This window comes from Oxyura jamaicensis, chromosome Z, assembly GCF_011077185.1.
Source record: "Oxyura jamaicensis isolate SHBP4307 breed ruddy duck chromosome Z, BPBGC_Ojam_1.0, whole genome shotgun sequence".
NCBI lineage: Eukaryota > Metazoa > Chordata > Aves > Anseriformes > Anatidae > Oxyura > Oxyura jamaicensis.
The window spans coordinates 15,083,571-15,104,567 of record NC_048926.1 but is presented as its reverse complement, the minus strand read 5'-3'; the positions used below and the strand labels follow the sequence as shown (position 1 = coordinate 15,104,567).

Here is a 20,997-nt window from a genome sequence, read left to right as displayed (position 1 = left end):
GCTTTTCCAGGTATCCAAAATGTGCTTAGGGAACATTAGGCAGATAACACTGAGATTACACCGAGAGAACTGAATTAACTTCATTTTCACTTTTCTGTCCAAACATTCAAGCTATTCCAAGGCATGAATCCAGGAAAAGAGATAATTACAGGCCAAATCAATCTTCTGCTAACCCAGAGGTCTCCAAGGAGCATGCATAACAGATATTAGGCAGTTGCCTATCAAGTTCTCAGTAACAGCAACTGCCTGGACACAGCCACAAAGTCCCCCGTCAGAGGGATTCTTGCATGACTTTTCCCCTTTGCTTACTTTTATTTTTGAATTTTGCTGAAACAATCTGAAGATTGCTCTCCAGTGAGCGTCATTTTTTTTTCTTGCCTACTCTAACTCTTCTGGCTTTCTCCTCTTGCACTCTGTCCTACTGTTCCTCTCTTCCTCTCCCTCAGGCTTTCCTCTGACCTTTCACTATATCCCACCTCTCCCATCCATGTTAAAATTGTAATCCGCATCTCTCATCTCAAAAAAAACCAACAAAACCCAACAACAACAAAAACACTTCTGCCTCCTTAAACTCGAAGTATTGTGTGACTTTCCACCCTTTTTTGTCTCAAACTAAAACACAGTTCTTTCAGTCACTGTCTGGAGGACTCATCACTTCGGGTTTCAAACTCTCCAGATTCTTTTACACAGCACTGAACTTTCCCAAGATCTGTTTTTGAACAAAACTCAGAATCTGATCCCACCACCAGACTCCTTCACTTATTCTTCTGGCCATACTACTGAAATCTAAACCTGCCTTACTTGATGGCCTCCATAGAGTTTCTTATTCCTCCATTCACGGTGCTCTCTCCTTCCCCTGTATCTTCAGGAAACCTCAAACCAAAACAACAACTTAAATGATACATAAAATCCTCTAACTGAGAATACTCCTTCTACCTTTTGCTCCAAATCAATTTCTCTTATCCCAGTGAAAAACACATTTTGGGATAACTTGTAAACAGCTATAAATTCAAACCAAATTTCACAGAAACAAGATGCAAAAATGTCAAATGCTTTTCTTTCCTTAAGTTAGTACCCAATTCAATGTTATACATGAAAAGGTTTTGTTGAAAGACAATTTTATCTTTAAAATCTCACCTGAATCTACCTTTTAAGGTAGAGGGTTCAAAAAGTTAGATGAGACAACTTGTAAAGACCAAAGAAAATATTAATCAAATCTCTTTCTTTTTTTTTTTTTTTTCTTTTGTATTTGTTTCATGCAATTCAGATTTGTTTTAAAATTCTCACTAGATTGATAAGTAAATTACTGGAACAGCTCTTGAAGCTGTTCAAAGCAGAGAGCCTTCAGATATGAGAATTCATAAGCCACTGATTTCATTTTAGCAAAAGATTTCATACACTTGAAACAAATAAGTGTTGTGTTTTTTTTCATTACCATGCCTACACAAAATAACACCAAGGCAAATTTGGTTGGCATCATATCACAGAGACTATCAATTTGAAAAGTCTCTACCTGAAATCAAGAATTCTATATTGAAAGTATCATGTTACTTTTATTTGATGCCAAAATAACAGTAAGTAAAGTCAATTGAAAGTGATTCCACCACCACTACTTATCTTTTGATTGAGCATAAATAGCTAATGCTTTTAAGTATTAGCCTTGCCCACAGTAAGAACAAAATCACACTGACTTCTGATTAATTAAAATGCATCAGTCTTTGTTCTGCTTAGTGAACTGAGTTAACAGTTTCTTTGGATGTAATTTCCAAATACACATTTATAAATAAAATCACAGTTGTCTTGTTTTAGTAATAATTTACATTTACTTTAAGAATAACTGTCGTTATTTCATCTCTGTTAAGAGACTGACACATTCCTGTATTATGTCCTTAACCAGACATCAGTTTCTGTAGAGTACTATTTTCATCTGGATATTCTTCTTTTTTAAAAAATTATTTTAGGAAAAAAAAAATGGGTGTGGCATGAAGTGACAGGGAAGTGTGGTAGGCAGAAACAAGAGACTAGGAACTCATGGACTTTCCACATATTTGCAACAGATGTGGATACTGGCATCTCAGAAATACTGACGCTCATACACGCATCATGGCCATATGATATGCACTTATAATAAATACAATGTCACAAGAAGGATCAGGCAGAGCGAAGCGTTAGGTATGTCTCATAACTGGCAAGAGACACTAACCCAAATACCATGCCCTCTGGCCACTGGGATAGTGATTTTGTCATTGCTCCAGCAAGATGCACTCATTTTTGGATAGGGAAAACAATATAGTAGGGCCATACATTGAGCCAGCAACACACTAATTTACCAGCTAAATTCCTCCCTTTTCTGAGTTCACAACTCATTAATCAAGAACTAATTGCCTTTTAGTGCCGCTCTGTTAAACACCATGGGAAAAAAATGAGCCGTGAGAGGCAGTGTGAACCCCCATTGCTGCTGCAGAGCAAGCAAAGAATATCCACAGCCGGACCAGGGCTCAGAGTGAAGAGCCTGCATCTCAGTCCCAGTCCCATGGTTAACATCAGATGAAGATTCTGAAGACATAAGAGGAATAGTTTGAACGTATTAAAGCTTCAGCTTTAAATTAACAATTATTTCCCCCTACATGAGTATTTGTACTTACAAAAGGGTGGAGAACACATTAGTTGAAGTATGCTGGAATTGGATTCTGTTTCTTAAATGCAAAAATGATAAACTTTCCTTGTAGAGCAGAGAAGAGCATATATAAAATACAACTTGTTCCTGGTGCTCACTAGCTATTTTTATGCTAAAAAATGCCAGAAGCATCACATCGCCTTTGTAATATTTTGACTATGTTTTTACTAGTAAACTGAAAAGGACTAGGGAATGGGCCCAGTTCTTGGCATCCATCATCCTTACACAATGGTCAATTACCAGCACAGCCCCAGCCGCTGCCCGTGCCCTGGCATGGGGCTCCACAGCTGCTCTCAATCGAGGGTGTGAACGTGGCCACCCCAGGGCAGAGGGTGCAAGAGCCTGCCCACAGGGACGCAAGCTGTGCCTCATCACTCCATCCTCCAGCCCAAACAGCACCTCAGCTATGTCAGCCTAAATGTCATCTTTGAGCCCTGGGGAATCTGCACTGTTAGTGCTACAAGATGGTAAAGCTTAAGAATGGAAAAGACAGGGTGGAAACAAATCTCACATAGTAGAGCTTCAAGCTTCAGTCATCAACAGAGGCAACTTGGATGTATCATCTGATTTTGTCTCGTCAAACGGTCATCCATGTTGAGCACAATAAAGGCCCAATTATATGAAAATGAATCTCATAGTTTGAGAAAATAGGGGCAACGGCAGCCCATTTATATCAGTCTGCCTTTTCTGCTAGCTTAATTTCAGAAGGAAGGACCAAGAAGCCTTCTGGCCCAAATTCTTTTACCAAGGTCTTCTTTACCCTTTCAGCTTGACCTTAACCAGTCTTCAAGCATATGGATATGTGAAGTGATTTTAAATAACAGTGAGATGCACTTCTAGCAGCTTTAATGATTTTTTATATAGGATTTGCACAACTGTTCCTATTAGTAACCTATATGAACTATTCAGCTATCTGTTGTTACAGGCTTTTGAGAAATAGTCCTGCTAAAGAAACTACCCATGACAGCATTTAGATTTGCCAGGCATATTTTTCACAATCTGAGAAATAACAATATTATTATTTATAATTTGCAACATAATAAATATGCACATTTCCTAGTAATTCCTATTCATCCCCCACATTTTCTGAATTGTGGTTGTTTAACATATGCACAGTCTGACGTGGAAACCTGCCAGGACCCCCCTGTACAGCAGTTGAATAGATAGACTCAATTCTTTGCTATGAATCTGCAGAGCAAGAAGCACTGTGATCCTAAGGATACTACATTATTCACGCATGTTGCCTCTTCCCACTCTCATTCCCCCAGAGCACTGAGAGTAATGGTCTGTAAAGTGCCACCACAGCCTATTAGACAGATGGCTGAGTGCTGTTCCCCTTCAGATCACTGGACAGAAAATGGGGGATTTGTAATGAAAAGCTGAAAGCTCTATTTCCCACAATCCTCTTGTATGATTTATAACAATCATGGTAATTTAATGCTGGCAACCACAGACCAGAATGCTTCACTACTATTGTTTTAGTAGCACAATCAAATTATCCATTCTGAGCTTTTACAATTAACTTGTTACATGCATATGTTATCACTTCCTAAGTAGTAACATTACCAGATGGAGAAATTCAGCAGGGAATCACAACAGGAACAATATTCTGAATATAATTCCTAATCTGAGCATCAGTGAGAAGTCTTTTATCATAATACATATTTAATGCAGAAATAGACTTCAGAAACTTTTATGGCATTCTGATCATTCTGATCTTACTCATCCTACTCCTGGAATCAAAATGAAGGAAGGAAGGTCTTTAAAAATAAACATATAAAATTCCTGAACACTAAGACAATCACACGGATGTTTAAGTAATCCCTAGGGCTCTTAGAACTTTAATTAATACTCTAGGCTACAAAGACACCTATTGCCAAAGCTAATACCAGCCAGCTACATGCATGCTTGTTTCCCAAGTTAGGCTTGTGAATTATGGTAGGAATCCTTTATAGGCATGCGTGACACACCAGCCAGAACTATAAAAGGTCATTCTTTTTGTACACCTATCTTACATTAATTTTTGTGGAGAGATTTGTCACCAACATTAACAAGTTAGTTCCACATGACTAACATGCAGCTGTGAAGTACACAGAACATAATGACAAACATCACTTGACTTCTGTGCACTGTGATATTACAGCAAGAGGGATAAAGAAAGCTTTCTTTATACACAACCTTGAGATAAAAGATGAATCACATCAAGCGGGCAGCCTAGCTGTATTTACTCTTCAAATAACTGAACAAAAAAAAATAACTGAAAAAAAAAAAAAAAAAAACAGGGTCCTCTGGTATTTTTACTAAGGAATTTGGATGTTTAATGAAACACAGATTTAAGAATTTCAAGAAGGTGGTGAATAATTTTAATACTTCAGTGAAATCCTATCTGTGTGAGGGGAACCCTAAACGAAATGACAACACTGGCAGATACCAGCTGTGTTCACATTCTGTTCTGTACTGCTGTGGATGAAAAATGAGCTGGATGATATATCTAGATTCTCCCTCACTGTTCTCAGATCTTAGCTTCACAATCAGGTTAGTCTTACTGCAGTCCTGACCTTGGAGAGGCACCGACTCCTCACAGGTATATTTGCTTCTTGTTTACTCTGGGCTTGAGATTTTATCCAGGGATCCCTGCGGCTAACTCTCCTTACTCCCAAGTTAGGTCTGCCTAAAGTGTTAAGGAGACAGCCAAAGATAACCAGTCTGTAGGCAACTGCAGTTGCACAAGCATGTCTTGTAGTAAAATGGAGATTTTGGAAGCACTGTCACTATTAGCTACCATCTAAATGCAACTGCATCTGTAATTCTTAAAAATTCGCCTTCTAGTTAGACTACAAGCACTCATGACCAGTTACCTTGCTGTCATGAGATGGTATCAACATGCCTTCCCACTGCTAATAGAGGCATGAACACAGAAAGAGCATCATTTTGCTAGCGGTGTGAAGCATACCTTCTCTTGCTCATGCCTGTGCCTGCCATATACAAAACTGTATGAATTGAACAGAAATGGTAAAGGAGCTCATCTAACGAGCCACTGAAATAATCACATTCAATATTGGTGTGCATGGGCAGCCTAACACATCTTTAGCTGAATAAGAACAGGAATGAGACTGTATGTAGAGTAAGAGCAAATACTGACACAGGTGGGGAACTCAGCAGGTTAAACTAAAAGCTTAAATAATAAATAGTAAATAATAAAACTATTTTAGATACGCTTAGCAGGAGAGGTCACATCAGGAAATGAAATCATGCTCTTTCTAAGCAGTGTGCAGGTGATTTGTTAACAAAGGAGATGTTCAACAGAGACGAAGGCTCTTGCCTTCCAAGTTCTTAAGAGGATGGCAAGAAGAGGCCCAGAGAAACTCTGGAAAAATGATAGAACACAGTGTGAAGAAATTAAAATTTGTAATTAACTTAAAGTTCAGTACTTAATGCACAGAGACCTGTATACCAGTTACAAACACCTGTGAACACCCTGGGGTTCACTCCATATCAGCCTTGAGACCACCAGCTCCTGGCCCAGCACGGCTGCAGTAGGGCCGGCTTCCTGCTCCCCACAGCCCAGCCCTGGTGAGGTGAGCTCACGCATGGGCCTGTGTCCCATCCTGTCCCCAGGGGGGTGCCCAATGCCCGGGCAAGGGCAGCCCCTGGCAGGGTGGTAGAAGGAATTCTCCTTGGGATTATTCCTCATGGTCTTATAATTCCTCTGTTTTACACAGGTTACGTGGGGCCTCATCCAAATGATGAACCGGCAGAAAGGCCCCGCCAATCTTCATGGGCTCCAAGCTGGGCACCAAAAGAAAAACTCCTACAGCTTATTCATCAAAATCCAATGGTTTGACAGTTATTACTGTGTGTAAAAAAGCACAGGATACTTACAAACTGACAAATGCTGAAGGCCAGCTGTGTTTTGCTCCAACCAGAGCATCCATTAATCTACAGGGAATATGAACCTTGACACCAATTACAAAACAGTAACCTGTTAGGACAATAAAGATAAGACAAAGCCTTTCTCATCCTTCCAACGACATAAAAAGGACAATCAGCTCACCCTGGTGTGCAATACAATGCTTGCCAATTATAGAAAAACCCCAACCTGCAGTTGTACAAGCTATATGTGCTTGTGTAGATGCTAATGTGTTTTTAGTATCTTATGACTGACTAATAGGGACATCCCTGAATTGTACCTCAGGCTGCATCTTAGCCTCTCGCAGTCCCTATGTAGAGAAAACACTAGATTGCTCTAATCCTGGATCATGCTGATCATGCAGAACACACATTTGGTGCAAAGTAACACCCCCAGATTTCAAAAGCTATTTCTGGAGATAGTCTCCCCAAATCATCCTAACTCCAAGTATACAGTTTTAAGTGTACATGAAATAATACAATGTAGCATCACAATATTTACATTAAATTACAAACCACCTAGGATTTGCCAAAAATATAATGCATTTGTATCTTTCAAAGAATCAACAGATACTGAATCTGGCCTTAACTTCACTAGCAGCCTGAAAGTGTTGTGGCTAAGCTACCAACAAATGTGCTGTGACCAGATCTGTACTCACTTGAGTTTATAAGAGTCATACAGCATCATACAAGCCTAGCTGGTTTTAATATGACAGTCTTTGACAGAAGTGTGAAGAAGTGAATTCCCTTAATTTCTCTAAAGTTGAAATATTAAATACTTAAATAAAGAAATGTCAAGTTTAAATAAAATCAATGTTGAAAAGAACAATGCTTCCGCTGTTCAAAAAAAAACTAACAATGAAGATAGGCTATGACTTTTCTTAAAAGAAGATGAACATACACCTTATACTTCTGCTTCAGAAAAGAAATGCCTGGATGGTCACTTGGCCATGGATACATATGGCTTTTCTTTCCATTATCACAAATAAGTTTAATTGCTTATAAAATCTACTTATACCAGAGAAGTACAAATTCTAACTTAGGAAGTTATCAGAACTGGCATGTAAAAAAAAAAAAAGATGTATTTCAGTCATCAAGATACGTTCTTTTTACTACAAATACCTTGGAACATATTTCAATTTTCATAGATTCTTGTAATAATGCTACATTCTATTTTTCCAGCTATTAATCAAACAGGAAAATTACCTGTAGAAATAAATGGCACATTGTGTCAACCTAGTAACTTTGACAACTTCTACTTGAGCAATATTGAGCCTATTACAGCAAGAGTACTGCAATCGACCTGGAACCAGTATTTGAGTCCTTGGACTCAGCAGTCCTACTACAATACTTTTTGTTTCTACTACCCTTACTAGAGAAGAAAAAGCAATAAAATGACAATGCACAAGTTTTAAACTCTAACCAACTCTCAGTTCATAGCTCAGGTCAGCCTTCCAAGAAGCTATCTGTCCTCAAAGCATTAAAAAAAAAATAATAATAATAAAAAAAAAGTATGTGGACAGTTTTGAGCCTATTACCTTACCACCCTTTCTTTCCCAGATTAAGCTGACTCAAAGTTTAATTTTCACATTACTGGAAGCTTGTCATTCCAATTAATTTTTTCCCACTAAAACTACATGGTGGCTCTGCAATATTCTAAAATAAGCAGTCTAGTAGTGGGTTAGATACAAAGCTACATGAAAAAAGGTTAGCTTTGCAGTCAGACTCTATTTATATCAGTATGTAATTACCTGGACCCATAACTATTGGATGACTACAAAAAGCTACAGAAAATGGAAACATATCTATAAATGCTGGTACTAAATGAAAAAAGATAGCTGCAGGACAACTCAATTATAGATTAATGGTATTTAAAATTGAACAATATAGTGATACAATTTTCTAATAAATTAAATAAAAACACAATTACTATGCACAAGCCATTAAAAACATTAAAAAACTCATCAGTTTCTTATAAAAATGACTGTAGCACCAGAAATTGTTAAATATTGTCATCATTCAATGCAATGTTGAAAAAAAATTAATGATATCAGGAAATGGATTTTGAGACATGCCTGAATGACTCCAATAGTTAATAGTAAGTTATTAATAAGTTAATAATTCCAGTCATAGACACACATTATGCCTCTGGTTACTGAATAAAATATTAAGGATACTTTTACAATGAGAGAAATGACTAGTCACATTTCACTACACTTTAATAGAAGAATCTTATGTACCATAGACACTGCAGAGAACCATATAGCTTTTATATATGCATTTGCCTTGGGTAAGTAACACTTTAAAAACTGACTTACACTACAAAGCCGTATCAAATTTCCACTAAGAACAGATCTAGAAGGCCAAGGAACTAACTACTCCCACTGTAGTGCTTAGTCCAGAAGACTGGTGGGCATAAAGCTTGGAAGAGGGGGGAACTTTGGTCTGCAGGTATCAAAGACAAGGTTATGGTACTCCCATCACTCAGAGGCAGGCTTATGTGTGGCAAGAGACACATGCTACCTCAAAGTGTATCATCATTGCTTGCAGGTGGGAAATATTTTCAAAGGATTTGTCTCTAGAGTAACTTTGATTACTTTCACTGACCTCAGCAGAAGCTGAGGTAAGTCACAGTAAGTCACAGTAGTCAAAAGCATGCCAGATGTTTTACAGAACATAGAAAAATTGTTCATGCCTGCAGAAAATATGTCCAAACCCAGTACCAACAGCAACAAGCAAAAGGGTGCACTTGAAAATGAACATTTATTTCAATATAATAACAGAAAGTGAAATTTAAGTGAAGTAGCTCATGAGCAATGGCCTTTCCACTCCATGTTCAAAAATAACTTTATTATGGCACGGATAGACTTTTTTTTTCTCGCTTTCCTTCCCAGCAGTGCTTCATTGGCTCTGGAAGTCTAATCCCATGGTAGACTACTCTCACAGAAAGGTAAAATTATTTTGAAAGAAAAAAAATCAATAAAAATTCAATTGCTAAAAACCAGAAAAATATGAGTAGAATCCTGCAGAACTGTTATTTGTCACATAAATTTACCTCTCTATTTTTATAATGAATGTTAAACTTGAAATCAAATATCACATAAGGAAATTCTAAAAGCACATTAAAATTAAATGTCATTGAGTTGGGATTTGCTTTTATACATGCCAAGCTACTATGACACAGAAACCAATTAAATATGATCCCAAGAAAAATATTAATACTAACACAAGACACTTGTTTCTTGGTTGTGGATGTTTTTGTCTGGGAGGGGTGAAGACTGAAAAATTATACAATAAAACTGTTCTACATTAAGGAGAAAACAATACAGACTAATAGTTGGAGCATGATTACTGACAAAGTTAATTTGAGTATCATAAGTGGTCAGCATCTTATCAGAAATTCATTTCAGACCCAAAATGTTAATTTGCTTTCAGCAGTGTACCATACTGACTGTTCACCAGACCAGGCATCGGCTCATCTGTGGACTGAATCCGCCGCCTTTGTCTGTTGTGTGATACTGAATTATCACTCCCCTCATCTGCACCTCGTCCTCCTCCTGTGTCTGGTCTGCCCTATTTGGACCAAGTGTGCTGGGGCTTGCTGTCTCTGACTTTGCATTTGCAGTACATAACACACTGCAGCTGTAACGCATCAATATCATGATGCGAACGCCCCAGGGTTAAGTTTCTCTAGCCCATGCTTTGAAGGGGAGTCAGAGTGCATTGCAATAATTCCAGATTCAAAAGGTCTAGCACAACCATGAAAAGTATCTCTCATTATACAGTGTCATTAATTCAAACTCTTCTGCATAAGCATAGCAGCTTCTAAGACTTGTCAGCAGAGACATTGACAGCAGATCATGCACTGGAAGCAAATCGGGTAACCTGAATGAGTGCATATTTTACATAATGTTTCTGCATTAATAGATAGTTAAGCAATTCCATCACTGTAATGAACTTTCAGTGAGGTTGAGGTAATCTATAATCCCGTTGTTGAATCAACACTGTCCCCTTATTAGCTTGAAAGTGGAGTTCATTTTTCCATTAATGAGAAATGTGGAAGGCTGAAGCTCAGAGTCACAGTGCTTTAAGATAAAGGAAATGTCTAAATTTCCATTGGCTTAAAAGGAACAGCATCAGGCTATAAGGTGTGCAACCTGAGTTAGTCTTTTCTTATTCTTGTATACCCATGATATATTTTTTTAAATCTGACTGAGAGTACTAGAGATCCACAATCTCCTTAGACAGTATTTAAATAAAAATAATAGCATATAATATTGAGAATGAGAATATCTAACAACTGTTATGCATTATGCAATTTAAGTACATCTCTGAAAAGCCTGAAAGGTAAAAAACAAACTTCTCACTCCACAAAATTATGACCAGGAAGGACCCTTTTTAGCGTTCTGGAGGTAAAGGTTTCACATTCATGGAACTATGAGTAGTTTTCTAAAGCAATATATAAAATTCTTGGAGCACTTTTTGGGCTAGTTTTTTCAAGCACCAGAACTATTCTAGTTGCACAGAGGTGCAAGATTATGCTCTGGTTTAATAACAGCCACAGTTATTTTCAGGTGCATTTTGCTCCCTCAAAAATCCTGGTATTTCAGGATTACATTAATATAAATCAGCTTCTTTTATTTAGATAGTCCTTTTCAGGTAGGCCAACCTACTTTGAAAGTGAATTACATGCCAGTTGCCAGCTTAAGAAAGGTTTGCTACTTACAGGAAATTGCCTATTAATTTACAATTCAACAGAGCTAAACAATGACAGAGCCCTTTCTATTTAAACTGAAAATTGTTCTTTAAGTATGTGTCTCTAGCATGAATACATTCAAGACTTCCATATCTTGTGTTTTCCTTTTGCAAAACTTGAACTGGCTTAGTGAAAGGTGGCGGTTTATCACCAAATTGTAATTACTGGTCTTGAATGAACTTGAATGAACTGAATATGAACTGCATGATTTCTTTATTTTTGCTCCATCCTCCAAATTATTTAGGATCAAAATTTGGTAGCTGCACTATCTCTTCCCTCTGGGTGGAGGGACAGCACTTGCATCAGGTACCAGAGCAGACATCAAGAGTATATCAACTTCCACAGTAAGTGGCCTACATACAGCATATAAGAATGTAAGTCCCAGTAAGTTTTCTTCCTAATTTTCCAATGAGTTTTGATAGGTCTGCTCCCAGAATTTGATTTCAGGTATTTTCCCTCTGTACATTCAGGCTGCTGAATACAACTCACACTTAATGAAACCATGATGTTTTAAGGAGCATCCTGTTAAATTCAACATATATAGAAGTTTCTACATATAAATGCTACACAAATCTCTTCTATTATTAGTAACTGATATGACATGCAAGCAACCAATTATAGACCCAAAAGCTCACACACCGTGTAACAGAATGGCTTGGGTTGGAAGAGATGTCAAAGATCACCTAATTCCAACCTCCCTGCCATTGGCAGGAACACCTCCCACCAGATCAGGTTGCCCAAAGCCCCACTGGCCTGGCCTTGTGCACTTCCAGGAATGGAGTATCCACAGCTTCTCTGGGCAACCTGTTCCAGTGCCTCACTTCCCTCAAAGGAAAGAATTTCTTCCTAATATCTAAACTATAGCTACTTTTTTTTTTTTTTTTTTTTTTAATTAAAAAATATTTCTCAGTAATGTTTAGATGCTATTTTACCATTAATATAAGTTGGACCACCCCAAATCTTCTGAGGAAGTTGCTATGTACTTATATGAGCTTTTGGGTCCAGTTATGATATATAACTCTACCTGTAAATACAGTCCAATGACACAGTGCTGAAAGCCAAAATCAAAGTGATGCAAGCACTACACAGTCCAATTTGAACCCATCACTGGAATCCACCCAAGGGTACTGTTGGAGATGCTCACCAAGCCCCTTCCCATCAGTTATCCCAGTTGACTGGAGAGTAGCAAAAGTGACACCCATCTACAAGAAGGGGGATTCAAGGAACTACAGGTCTGTCAGTCTGACCTCAGTGCCAGGCAAGTTTATGGAGCAGATCATCTTGAGTGCGATTGTGCAGCACATATAGGACAAACAGGTGATCAGGCCAAGTCAGCATTGGGTTTATGAAATGAGGGGCTTGCCTGACTGACCTGATTGCCTTCTGTGAAAAGGGCAACCCTTTTAGTGGATGAGGAAAAGGCTGTGGATGTTGTCTATGTAGACATTAGTAAAACTTTTGACAGTGTTTCCCACAGCATTCTCCTGGATAAACTTGCTGCTCCAGGCTTGGACGGGTGTACGCTTCACTTGGTAAAAAACTGGCTGGGTGGCTGAGCCCAAAGAGCTGCGGTGAATGGAATTAAATCCAGTCGGAGGTTGGTCACAAGCAGTGTTCCCCTGTGCTCCGTACTGGGGCCAGTGCTCTTTAATATTTTTCTCAGTGATCTGGACAAGGGGAGCGAGTACACCCCCAGTAAGTTTGCAGATGACAGCAAGTTAGGCATGAGTGTTGATCTGCTTGAGGGTAGGAAGGCTCTATAGAGTGGGCTGGGCTGATGGGCCAAGGCCAACTGTATAAGGTTCAACAAGGCTCAGTGCCGGGTCCTACACTTGGGGCGCAACGACCCCATGCAATGCTACAGGCTAGGGGAAGAATAGCTGGAAAGCTGCCTGGTGGAAACAGATCTGAGGGTATTGGTCAACAGCTGGCTGAACAGGAGCCAGCAGTGTGCTCAAGAGGCCAAGAAGGCCAACAGCAGCCTGGCTTGGATCAGAAACAATGTGGCCAGCAGCACTAGGGAAGTGACTGTCCCCCCGGACTCGGCTCTGGTGAGGCCACACCTCAAGCACTGTGTTCAGTTTTGGGCCCCTCAGTACATGAAGGACATTGAGGTACTGGAGCATGTCCAGAGAAGGGCCACACAGCTGCTGAATTGTCTAGAGAACAAGTCTTACGGGGCAGCTGAGGGTGCTGGAGGAGGATCAAGGGAGACCTGATCACTCTCTACAACTACCTGAAAGAAAGGTGTTGGGAGCTGAGGTTCGGTCTCTTCTCCCAAGCACCGAGTGGTAAGATAGGGAAATGGGTCTCAAGTTTCACCAAGGGAGGTTTGGATTGGATATTATGAAAAATGTCTTAAGTGAAAGTGTTGTAAGGCATTCGAACAGGATGCCCACGGCTTGAGTCACCATCTCTGGAGATATTCAGAAGCCATATAGATGTGGTGCTTAGGGACATGGTTTAGTGGTAAACTTGGCAGTGCCAGGGTAAGAGTTGGACTTGATCTTAGAGATCTTTTCCAGCCTAAATGATTCTGTGATTCTACTGCACTGAGTGGCAAAACTATAGCACATTACCAAAGTGAGCACACAATTCACAGCATATCGTTGTTAAATATGAAGTTCCATTAAAGCAGATCTTGCTAAACTTGAATTGTAACATTTAGGGATTAATTATTTTCTACTGATTTGATACTACCAGAAACCAACTATACATAATAATAAGAACACACAAAAAAATCTTCAGTGATTTCTCTATTGGAAAGCCACTGAAAGGAGTAGTTTTGTGTGATTATGAAATTTTTGTGTAACACCTGACTTAAAAACCTGCAGGTAATCAGATACTTCTATTCCAAAAAGGAAACTTCTTGGATCATAATCACATTCTTTATGATCCCTATGCAAATGGAAATATATTTTAAAAGTACACTGAAGTATGCTGTCTTTCATTAAAGAAATATATGCTTGCTCTGCAGGATATTGGAGATTGCTGCAGAAGAAATCCAGGCAGGATTTTAAAGCTTCCAATTTTTAATTTGTTCAACAGGAATAGTGTAGATGAGATTGAGGGCACCAGCACTGTCTTATTTTTCCTTTTTTCTTTCTTTTTTTTTTTTCCTTTTTTTCCTAAAGACTTTTTTTTGTCTTTCACCAAGAAAAAGAATTTCAAAAATAGGGAGAAAATTAGACAGTAGGTGAAAATGCCCAGATGATCACTGGCTACAATAACAGAAGCCAACCCCTTATTCTTAATTAAATAGTCCTCTCATTAATCTAACCTTAATGTTAAGTACATGAACAAGATACACCGAGCAGCGATCCAGATGACATTGCAGGACATCTTACACGACACTGCTTAGCCATGCAAACCTCTAGAGCCAGGTTTGAGAAAAAATAATTAGAAGCCAAACTATACACCCCAGAAGTGAGAGGAGAACCAAAATAAAATAAAATAAAAAAATAAATTTAAAAAGCACACTATCTCTTGCACACTATCCATTTGAACACTGGATTCAAATTTTTTTCTGGGACAACTGGGTCCAGGTTTCACACAGAAAAAGTTCTCAGAGCAAGCCTTTGAAAACCAATTTTAAATAAACTAAGTAAAGGGAGGGCCATATGCAGAATTAGCAACAATATTAGGCAAGTGTACTTCAGTTACTCAGTTGTCCCCCTCCCTGTTTCTTCAGTGTTGATCTGGTGAGATCAGCAGGTACAAATTGGCATCACCACCCCCATGTGTCTCCATTCCATGTCCCTCCCCACAGATTAAATCACAGGTGACTGATGATTCTGAAAATATTTAGAGAAAAAAAAAAAAATATCAGTATTAAATTGTGTGTGTTGTCAAGAGGACTAACAATATCTGGTCCTACCTGGGAACAGCACATCACCTACAGCACAAGTTTTGACTGTGTATCCCCAGGCTTTCTTGCTGATACTCATTTTCATTAGGAATTGAGCAGGAATCCTAAAAAATTGGCACAGAAACGTAATAGAACATTTGCTCAGTAAAATAAAATGAATTTAAAATCCTGTCTCCTGCTCTTCCAACTAGATCTCCAGTGAAGGCTTTCCTCCTGTTGAAAGTCCTTGGCCAGTCTGGCAATAGCATCTGTGTGCATATTCCCTCTTCCACTAACGGGACTCATGATGATTGCCCCTTTTCACCCACGATGACACAAACCTGAAAAGGTCTTGACCAACCGCTTGCTGAAGCCATACTGATCTCTGTATTGAGTGGCAGAGGGGAAGCAAAAGGAGTGGTACCATATTTCACCAGATGGACTGGCTGTACAACAACTCAGTGCGCAGAACAAGCAATTGTTGGAAATATTCCTGGCCAGAGAGGATGCACGTTTGCACTAGGGGAGTATATGGCTGGCCAGTACTGCTTGGCCTGCTTAACACTGGGACAATCCCATGTTGCTGTCAAGAGGCAATCCTAATAAAGTGCTGCTGAAAGGCACTATGGAAATGACAAAATCATTCCTAACACATTGAGAAAAACGCAAGTTTCCATATCAGTTTTGAACCACACTAGCAATTGAGCCGTTTTTAGCAGAGATAAAGTCTCAAACGGAAACTATTTATGAAGATCAAAACGATGTGGAGGTCCATAATAGGATGTTGTGGGACAAACAATCTGCAGAAATCAAAAATTTTGAGAATGTATAAAAATCACACAGGCCTTTTAACAGTCAATAAAATCCATAAGTCCATGGCATGTTCAAATTTATACAAAACGTTATCATTTTCTATTGTATTTGAAGTATTTTTCTACAAAGTAGGATACTTTTTATTAATGACATTTCTCCCCACAAGCTGGGACTAAAACACTAGTCTGTAACAACAGCTAGAAAAGTGTTTAATAATTGTTATTATTTGTACTGAGTAATGGCAAAATAAAAGAGTTATATCATTTGTTCTGCATGCTTCATGACTGCCTCCACCACAATAAGGCTTCTATAGTATGCTGCAATAATGCTTAATTTTTTATGGACCTGCTGTAGGTTGAATTGCTTTATTGCATTCCATGTCCCTTAAAACATTTACAATTGCATCCTCTCTCCACTGCACAGATTAGTCACTAGTAAAGCACATGTACAGCTATAAATCTTGAACCACTCTAACCCTGTTTCCTTTAAGATCAAGAACAGGAAGATTGTTCCAACAACCTGATAAACTTGTAACAAGAAGTTCAGAGTACCACTGTCAAGCCAAAAGAAAGCAGGGATGCATGGAGTGAATGAGGGAACAAACTATTCCAATTTAAAGGGGCATAGTAAAATCACAATCTAGTTCACCAAAAACTGTTGCTTAAACTTTATTTCACTGCCACCCGAACTAAAATCTCCTGCTAATTTTTATACATATTCTTTTCTATTTTCCCACAGCATATCGTCTCCCCTGTTGGTGTAGCATAGAGAAGACACTGCTATACATTCTAAAAATTACTCTAAAAATCAATCAGAAGCACAAAGCAAACAATACTAGGCAATAAAGAATAATAATCTATTAACTAAATCTTTCCTAAGAATCATCAGTCAATTCTTTTTTCACTTATCCTTTCAGGGACTCTCATTTTTCAGCTTATGAGTAACAAACTTTATCTTCCACTGAGCATTCATAGAGTGCCCAGTACAAGGTGTATCAATTCGTAACAGTGTCGTTTTTGAAGTAAAAGTATAAAAAGAGAAAATAAAAGCATGTTTCCCTTTAAAAGCTTTTTACTTCCCAACAGTTAAGTAATTCATTATGCAGAATCATATACCAAAACGTATATAAAGAGGGAACAGAAAAAACATGAGATGGATGTCACCATTAGATGATTTACATTTAGCATTATCCATTCTCTGACAACAGCTATCAAATCAATCCTCCAACTTCTAAGGGAATACTATGGGTATCCCTGTGGATCCCTGCAGATCAAAGCACAACTCCCATCACTTCTGGAAACAGCAGGAAAGCTGGCTAAGGTCAGCACCATGGGGCAAGCATTCACGACTTGATCTCTGTACCGCTGCATGCAAGGGGAAAGTATCGATGAGTCTTTGCACACAGAGGGGAATGCTTTCCTCTAATGCATTAATGTATTGTTCACACGGAGAGAGACATCTCAGCCTTGTAACTAAACCCCATTTTCTGCAGAGGCAAATAACCAAGAATTAGTTTTTGAAGAACTGATGACAGGGAAAGTTAGGCATGTTTTATGTCTCTATTTCTGGGTAGCCAGTGGTCAAACTGAACAGAAAAATACATTTATTTAATACTCATATAACAGTAATTCCCAGGGCCATAATCACACGTAAAATCAAAATCACCAAATGCTTTACAAACAAAAACGTAGGCAAGGTCTTTGAGACTTTAATCTCACTCACCCCATCAACTAAAGAAAAACTGAGGCCAAATTAATGGTTGTTTGTTGTTTTGCGGAGGGGGGGCGGACACGGACTAAATTGATTGCATCAATCAATAAATAAGTTTCAAAGAACTCTTTTAGCAAAGGCCAGGCCTAGCCAGCAGGTATTACATTAACTGTCATTATCAATTGGGACTCTCTGGGAACAGACTTTATTTACAAAGCAAGAGTTCTGGGAATTCACTTGCGTGTTAAAAGAACCTCTGTATTGCTCCAGCGCAACATTAGCGAAGCTAAGTGCTGCTTCATTAGGTGCAGCACTGCACATTTCTTAATGGAGAGCAACTCTAATACTTCCAGGGAGTTCATTGTCATCATCTAGCATGGGATATACACATTCATGCTACCAATTTCAGAAATGAGATAAAATACTATTTGTTCATTTTTCTTCTTTCTTGCTTAATAAAGGCAGTGTATCGTAAATGAAGCATTAGTGTAAACTAGAGAAACATCCTTCACAGTTATTAAACTTTGACAGCCTTTAGCATGTTTAAACTCTAAACGGAGCAAAAGAAGGAGGGTAAGAACTGCAAAATATTCTGGTTTCTGAGACCTATCTCACATCCTCATCCCTATTCAGACAGGCATTGACCACTCCACGGTTTATGATGGAAATATCAAACATGGGAAAGAGGACTGGTGTTTCTGATGAGTGATTTTTCTCTTTGGTATATAATTTCTATATCTGTAAATCATTTGGCTAATACACTGAAAAGATGTAGAGAGAGATACTGTTTCTACTCTCTTTGTTTAAGTAGTTGAGGCTTTCATATACCAAATACAGTGAATGGGATTGCTCTAAGAAGTTACTTGATTTGTCAAGCATATCACAGGCATTCAAAATTCACTGGGTTGGCTAAGAACTGTGCTTAAAAAAAAAAATTTTTTTTTTTTCTTTTTCTTCTCCTCTGTGGGGCTTCAACCTTTAGGATTTGCAAAATTCTGTAGGCAACAAGGGAGGCTATAAACGTGTATCATAAGCAAGATAAAGGCTTGCTGCAACTCTGAATATAAAATGCAGGCATTTTATAGTGACCTGTATCATCAAATGTCTAGAAAAGTGCTGAATAGATATGGAAGAATACGGGGGGTAAAACACAGTGAGTCTTACCAGATGCATTCATCTCCCTCTCAGCTCCCTGAACGCCTCTGAAGATAGAACTATCAAGAAATAAACAGGACCAATATGGAAAGGGAGGCTATACTCACACGAGGCATTTTTTAACATTACTGAGTTTCACAACATGCAAGTGGACAGTGTCCTTTTTATAAAGCAACCCCATTTTTACAGTCAATTGGCTCTAGCAGAAGCTTATACTCATCATCCCTCAAAAAGACACTAGGCTTCCCTCAATTAACTTGAACGTAAAGGTTAACATCATTTTTGTGTACACTCTCCCCTCCTGCCCAGTTTGCAAATGTATAATTAAATATAAATAGCATTAACTTTCTCTCTGTGATTCATTTAGGAGGTTAAAAAGTTCAATTGAATATACAGTACTCATCCAAGTAGCCCATGGTGAGGATTAATTTTATCTGAGCTGTTATGGTGAAAATGGAATGCAAATTGATTCGTGTTGTACAAACAAAGCATTACTCCTCAAGACACAGCAGCTCCACCTTCAAAGTCTCTGTAAATCAGCCTTTACAATCTGACACTGCCTTCTGTCCTCCCCGTCCCCACAAAGCCAAGAAAATAACAATTAAAAAAGATGAAATAATCCAGCACCTGGATTGGGAATCCAGCCAAGACAAAGAACCAGGCTGTTCAGTGGGAGCTCACCTTTCGGCACATGTGCAGTCAAGGTCAACTTTAAAGGAAGAAAGAAGCTGTGATGTCCAGGGGAAGGAGACAGGCTGGTGGGCAGGGGGGCAAGCTGTGCCAAGGAGAATGGGTGAAGGTCAGAAGATCACCACTGGCAAGTATTTTCCTACGCAGCCCCTCCCAGCCACCACCTCCTACCACTTGCCCTACAGGCAGAATCTCGTGCTAAACTCTACTCCCACTTCCTACCTGACAGTCTTCCTCTTTGGGTATATATTCCATTCACTCATCCTCACTGGTAATCCAAATATCCCCATCTCCAGCGATAAAAACTCAGTGCAAACATGCAAAACATCCACAATCCATCCCATCAAGAGCTCTTATAGCAAAAGTGAACGATCACCCTCAGCACAGTTTGGAAACTGTGCTCACATTGGGTTTTCCAGGAAAGAGATCTCTGACAGAAAAGGGAATAAACAAGAAAATGTGTACAGGGATCATCCGGAAGTTTAAAGGCAAAACTGTGCTGAGTGAGAGCAATGGCCCTATGTACCCAAAAGTCAACAACTAGATTCCAAGTATTTTGGAATATGAACTCAAGATTTCTTTGGTTTACAAAGTTTACAAACCTGAATTCATGCCAGAGACAAAGAGAACATTTTCATTTTGCAATAAACCTTAGGGAGAGCAAAAGCTCTTAGAAAGGCTCAACATGTAGCTGAAGAAAACTGCCTGCCAGTTTAGTAGTTATATTTGCAAAGTTTTATAAGTAGCAGTTAAGGCTGAAGGGGAAACTATACTGTCAGAAGCTTAGTTTGGCCACCACAGTTATCACCTTAATCCATGAAAAAAGCAGTGTTGGGATCTTTACTGACCACAAAGCAAACAGGACTTTGAACGTTTGCTCTGACACAGGACAGTGCCAGAGGCAGAACTCCAATGTCATGCTAATGCAGGAGGTGGAAGCTGTCCAGATCCTCAGTAAAATCTGTTCTGACCACCCCTAACATGGAAATAAAGATGGATTTTGTCTACTTCAGTAAACCATTTTTCAGGCTGAAGCTTTTTCTAAAGCACCTTTGGTTTGGGGCATGTTAAGGGAAAAAAAAATAAGACATCTCAAATCACAGGGGTTTAAGTGATTATATCTGGGGAATTCCATGATGCAAGGCAGTTTTTATCATTGTTTTATTATAAAATTAAATGTTAGACTGTAGCATGCTACCACCAACAAATGTTTCTTAAAAAAAAAAAAGTGCTCTGTAGTGGAAGAGGAGTTTGGAGTAAACCACAAACTGAATGTGAGTCAACAACATGATGTCATTGTCTCAAAAGCAACAGTAAATTCTGTAACGCATTAATGGCACAGGAGATTAATTGTTCTTCTCCTGGGTGATACTGAACACCACGTCACGTTTGGGCAGTTCCTCCATGCAGAGGTCACCGACAAACCAAAGAGCATGCAGA

At 38.8% G+C, this 20,997-nt stretch overlaps 1 protein-coding gene and 1 long non-coding RNA gene across 11 annotated transcripts in view; one reads left to right on the top strand and one right to left on the bottom strand.

Moving 5' to 3' along the window:
* Nucleotides 1-20,997, bottom strand: part of GHR (growth hormone receptor) — a 137,059-nt gene that overhangs the window by 99,177 nt on the left and 16,885 nt on the right. The window contains exons 1-2 of one of the 10 annotated variants that reach the window (XM_035309050.1): nt 19,780-19,938; nt 19,549-19,642 (exon numbers count right to left, since the gene is read on the bottom strand). The exons of 4 other annotated variants lie outside the window; for them this stretch is intronic. The gene's annotated coding sequence lies outside the window, so the exon portion shown is untranslated. Of the gene's footprint in view, nt 1-6,559; nt 6,660-19,548; nt 19,643-19,779; nt 19,939-20,997 lie in introns of those variants that run through there. 5 more of the 10 variants (XM_035309055.1, XM_035309052.1, XM_035309057.1 and 2 more) reach the window with 5 other exon arrangements.
* LOC118155661 lies at nt 6,558-19,945 on the top strand. The gene is made up of 3 exons (XR_004745938.1): nt 6,558-6,661; nt 12,668-12,672; nt 19,787-19,945. It is a non-coding gene; the product is annotated as an uncharacterized LOC118155661 (long non-coding RNA).